We start from the raw sequence: 6,000 nt of genomic DNA, 5'->3' as shown, positions 1-6,000 counted from the left end.
GTAAGCCTTAGGCAGGCTTCTTTATTAATCCCTCTACATGCTTTTGGGGACTATGATCGTATGTTGGCACTGTATCAAACTATGTTGGCAAATGCTACTTTCAAACTTAATTTGCTTCCGCTTTTATCTATTAAACTTGGTTTGTAATAACTTTGTTTCATACTCTGATGATGGAAATGTATCTGTGAACTTTATGTAATATGTGACATATATGTTGAATCATGTATGGTCTTGGTTGTTGTAAATCGATTATCGAGACCTGTCATGGTACTCGATAGACTACCGGGTTTATATGGGTTCAAGTATGACAGTGCGACCGCTTGTGGGCTGCCATTGTACTTGTACTCTTATAAATTGGTCGGTTCTACGACAAAGGGCTACACTTGAGCAGGTTGAGCGCCTTCATGGTGGTCCAGCTGGGACTCTCATGATTGGAGAACGGCATGTTGCCATCGATGAGGATTAGCCTCAGGGGGAGTCATAGCAGTAGGCACCGTTAGTAGAGCAGACTTAGGAGGGATAGCATGTCGAGGAGACAGAGCAGGCACCTTAGCCACAGCTTCACCGCTCTAGACGTACCTGTGCTCTAGTCACACCGAGGGTAGATACATAGCGAAGGGGTTCTCGTCCACCGCCTAGACCATAGGGTCCGCCTCCAGTGACACACTTGGACTTGAGGGCCGCCACGGCCAAGCAGGTGCAGCAGCTCAGGTTTGTGGACTTTGAGCAGTGGTTCCTGTCAAGGAGGGATGACAGAGAATCAGAGGACTTCTACACACCACTCTAGGAGGATTTCTACAATGCATATCTTAAGAGTGGAGCTATATTCAGACCTTAGAGGGTGTGCAACATTGAGTCTATAGTTACAATAGCTGGAGAGCACATTCGCCCCTACCTTGCATATCTGCCAGGGCTGACAGACTTGATTGGATGGATAGGATTATATGTTCCATCTTGGGCCCATCAGTTCTATGCTACACTATGGATTGACTCGCAGCACAGATACATTCACTTTGCATTTAGAGGCAAAGATTATAGGCTGACGAGCACTAGCATCAGGGAGATACTCAGGCTTCAAGAGTAGCCTGTTGGGTTACATGATGTTTGCTATAGACAAACAGCGCCTCCCAGATGCCCTCATGGCGGTATGGTGACTCCCACAGATTTAGTTCGCCACTGCTTCAAGGAGCCTTTTAGCGAGGGGTCGAGCAGGACTCCCAGTGATCTCACTCCTATAGCTAGAGTGATGGATGCCATTATGAGGAGGACCCTAATTCTGAGGATGAGGTATCATGAGGGATTGACTCACGAGGGATTGACATTTGAGATCTCCTTCTATCAGAGATGGAGGATACTATTGCTAAGGGGTTCAGAGGTCATCGATAGTTGCCCTATGCCCATTGGATCATATTTCTTATTCATAGGGTAGTTACAGTGAGGCCGCCTGAGATGCTAGTTGAGTACAGTGGTGCTACTACAGAATTCCCTACATACAACCTGACTCAGATGATCCGCCATAGTACACCACAGGCACCTAGTTAGCCGCACCGTCGTCCAGATGTACCAGAGACTGCAGCCTAGTAGGATGCTATTATCAGGGGTATTGCAGCTACTGAGGAGGAGGAGTTTGCTCAATAGGAGGGGATGGTCAAGAGTGACCCCAGTGATAGCTCAGACAAGGACTACCGGGACATTCCTCAGATGCCTACACATCGACATGATCATAAGGTCGGCAGCTCTAGTTCAGCTCCACCTACACCGCAGATAGACCCCGCTCTACTTGCTATACTTGAGCGGATGAGGCAGGATTAGGCACGCCAGGCTCAAGAGACCGCTGCCACTTTTGCACAGTTTCAGACTCGGTAGGATGAGTTCTAGCGCCAGCAGCAGGCCATACAGTAGCAGTAGCAGGCCATGCATTAGCAGCAGCTTCTCATGCGGCAGCAGCTTCTCAGATTCATGTAGCATGTAGTGACAGCGATTGGGGCTCTACCGCCATAGCCTTCGCCCTAGCTTGGTCAGCCTGCCACCACTTTGATGACTCTAGCATTACAGCCTAATGGGCTTCAGAGTTAGGGACAGCCACCAGCACACTTTGCTTCACCTATAGAGTAGGTGTCCCAGTATTTTGCTTCGCCAGTGATAGCCCCGCAGTTCACACCTCTTCAGATGGGCTTCACACTGGCTGAGATGTCCTCGCTGCTAGTGCCAGAGACTATAGTGTCTAGGAGCCTTGGTGCATCCTTCAGTGAGTTGACAGGGCAGCCTACTCCTCCATATCTACATGTCCTAGGTCTTTCTATAGTTGCACCTATTACCGAGACTACAGAGACGCTCCCTTCCTTAGTGGCATCATCAGAGCCGGCTGCTTTATTCATACCAGCATAGCCTACAGCAGCTCCAGTTCCTGATCTGACCAAGACTGCTTCAACATCGCTTCTAGCTATAGAGGGTTAGACTGCTTAGAGCTCTGGGTCAGATGATGATGGCACCCAGTTTTAGCTCGCTCCTCATACCTCAGCGCCCGGCTCATCCACTGCAGCCCCGCCGACCGACCCTTAGGTTTTGGTGTTTGACGCCAAAGGGGGAGAGGGTTTGAGTATGATAGTCTTAGGGGGAGCGACTATTTAGAGGGAGCTTAGCTTACTTAGTAGCTTATTATCTAGTACATTTGGAGTTTTATGTGTGATACACTTTTATGCATTCGTCGTGTGTTTACTTCTATGCATTAAACTATATCTATGTGATAGTGATATCTATGTGATCGTGATATATGACATGTGTGCTCTCTACTTTGAATTATTTATATGTCATGTCACGTGTGATATGCTCTTTTGCTTTGCTTTCGCCTTTTACTCCGATGCAAATGAGCTTTATTACTAGTAATCATGCTTATTTCATATCTTTTGAGTACATCATGTTGGCTTGGGTCATATAAGCTTGCCTAACACTTTTGTTCTTATTGCCAAAAGCTTATATGAACCAAGAATGTTAAAAACCTCATCTCTTTCACATACTCAAGGTGGTATTGTCATCAATCACCAAAAAGAGGGAGATTGAAAGCATTTAGGCCCCTAGTTGGGTTTCGGTGATTAATGACAATACGTGATTACTATGACTAACGTGTGTTTTATAGAGGCAATTAAGTTAGGTCATGGTAATGGAGATCAATTGGGCTATCATGATGGTCATGCCCCTACGATGGAAATCATTTCGGATTTCAAAGGATGGACGACAAAGTTAAGGATAGACTAGTTCTAAGTGTCGATTGGAGTTGGAGTGACACTTAGAGTAGCTTAGGACTTTGTTTTTCCTTTGGCCATACTATTAAGGGGGGTACGGATGGGTAGCTTGACCTAGGTGAGTCTAGTGGGTTAGGTGTGGTGCACACTTGCTAAAACTAGCGCTATGTAGCTCCAAAATAGTCCTTAGATCCAATGGAGCAAACTTCATTCACATATGATCGAGAGTTGGAAGTAAATGGAGGGTCAAATACTGACCGGCCGCTGGCTTCGGTGTGACCGGACGCTGGCTCAGAGTCCGGTCAGTTCATTTGATCAAGGTGAAGTCGTCTAGAAGTGACCGGACACTGAGAAGTGAAGTGACCGGATGCTGAGGGCCAGCGTCCGGTCGACTCCAATAAGGTCCCAGAGAGGGAGAATCCTGATTAGACGTGTCCGGTCAGTGCTGACCGGATGCTGGTCAGGTGCCGGCTACTGACCGGAAGCTGCTCAGCAAGTGACCGGACGCTAGAGGTCCAGTGTCCGGTCGACATCAGTAAGGTTCTAGTGAGGGAAAATTGCGACCGGACACGTCCGGTCAGTGCTGACCGGACGATGGCCAGCGTCCGGTCACACTGTAAACACTGGAGTTCGGGGTAAACTGACCGGCGCATCTGGTCAACATGATCGGAGCATCCGGTCACCCCGCAGAGGCACATAACAGTTCATTTTTCAGCCCATGTTATAAATACTCCCTCCACTCGTGTGTGGGGGTACTATTGCTCATTCCAATAGCTAAGAAACTCCTTTGAGAGTGCTAAGAAGAGCAAGGTCCTAGTGAGGTGATTGAGATTAGAGAATACTAAAGAGAGCCCTCATTAGTGAGATCAAGACTAGCAAAGTGTGCATCCACCCTTCTCATTAGGCTTGTTGTGGTCAAGTGAGAGTTCGTGCTTGTTACTCTTGGTGATCGCCATCACCTAGACGGCTTGGTGGTGACTGGAGAGCTTGGTGATCATCCGACGGAGCTTGTGGATGACCCAACTCAAGTTGTGAGCGGTTGTGGGTGATTCACCATGATGGAGTGTCGAAGAATCAACCCGTAGAGAGCACTTGATCCTTGCGTGGATCAAGGGGGGAGCTACACCCTTGCACGGGTGCTCCAACGAGGACTAGTAGGGAGTGGCGACTCTCCGATACCTTGGCAAAACATCGCTGCGTTCCTCCTTCTCTCTTTACTTTGAGCATTTACTTTGAGCAATTCAATTCTTGTCATTTACATTCCTAGAATTGCCATGCTAGAGTAGGATTGGAACTTAGGGTGCTAAACTTTTGTGTGTTAGATCAATAGAAACACTTTCTAGGCACAAGGGGTTAATTGAGCTTAGCATAGAGTTTAATTGTTGCAAAGAAATTTAAAATTAGCCCAATTCACCCCCCCCCCACTCTTGGGCATCTTGATCCTTTCACCGGTGATTCGAAACACCGATAGTTAGTGTGCCAGGTAGGGGCTTTTTGCGTGTCTTGATGTCCACATCAGGCCTCGAATGGCTAGTCACAGCATCAGCTGGATCCTAGGCACGGACGTGCACTTCGGGAACCTAGATTTCATCATCATGACAGAGGGAGAGTTGGCGCATGCCTCCGCCACCATCCAGCCTCTCCACTCGACCAACCTCGACATGATCGTTGAGGCACTTGAGGAGCTATAGCTGCATGCGCCGGAGGCTGGTGCCCCTAGGAGCGACTAGCTCCTTGGCTTTGATTATGGGAGACTAGAGAGTCAGCTCGATGCCTTCCTAGGACCTTGACCATCTTGGGAGGATCTACGCTGCCTCACCTTCTTGTTTGCCAATGTCATGACATAGCTTGCTAGAGGGGAACCGCTCTCTCTGAAATACATCATCCGGAGCACCCCGATAGCATTCCTATTCAGTCTGCTATAGGGACTGTTGGCCACCTCATGGTGCAGCGCATGCAACCATCCCCTACGAATAATGAGTTCATGGGGATGACCGAATACGTCATGGAATCTTTCCATGACCTTCTCGTGGGAGATTTAGAGTCGCCCTCTGACTCTGACTCCAGCAGGGGGAGCCATCACCCCTCGTGAGAATATTTTATGGTAGGTACCCCTGAGGGATGTGTCAAAAGCATCCATGAGGGAGGGGCTACCCCACCAAATGAACTCGACAACAAGGTCGAGGGAGATGCAGGGACCCCACCTCGCCTATGGGTGGAGCAGCTGAGGGCGTGGTACAAGGAACTTGAGGATGCGTGACTCCAGCTAGAGCTAGAGCTCGAGCAAGAGATCGAGCATCACGGAGATGGTGGGCGTGTGCGTGCCATGGACCTCGATCATTGAGGCCTTGCTCCAAGGGCTCCTGGAGCCCATGACACCCGAGGATCTTCGGGCCCTTTGTGAGATCCTCATGCTGCTCGAGCACGTAGCGGTGCAGCACGCGGAGAGCTTGCTATCTCAATGACATGAGCTCGACTCTAGTCAACATGTGCCCTTGGGATGACATGTCAGGGATGTGTCTATCCACCAGACATCATGAAGTGGACCTAAAGGAGATTTTCCTAGCCGATTTGGCATGAACATGGTTGGAGCACCTTCCGCCCAGCTAGATTCAAAGTTAGGTGGACCTAAAGGAGATTTTTGTGGGAAACTTTCAGGGAACCTATGTGTATCCTAGGAACCTATGGGATCTCAAAAACTACCAATAGAAGTCCAAGAAAACTCTTTGTGAGTACATCTGGTGCTTCTCCTGGCTGT

Source organism: Miscanthus floridulus, chromosome 17, assembly GCF_019320115.1.
Source record: "Miscanthus floridulus cultivar M001 chromosome 17, ASM1932011v1, whole genome shotgun sequence".
In the NCBI taxonomy this organism is placed as follows: domain Eukaryota; kingdom Viridiplantae; phylum Streptophyta; class Magnoliopsida; order Poales; family Poaceae; genus Miscanthus; species Miscanthus floridulus.
This window is presented reverse-complemented; position numbering follows the sequence as displayed.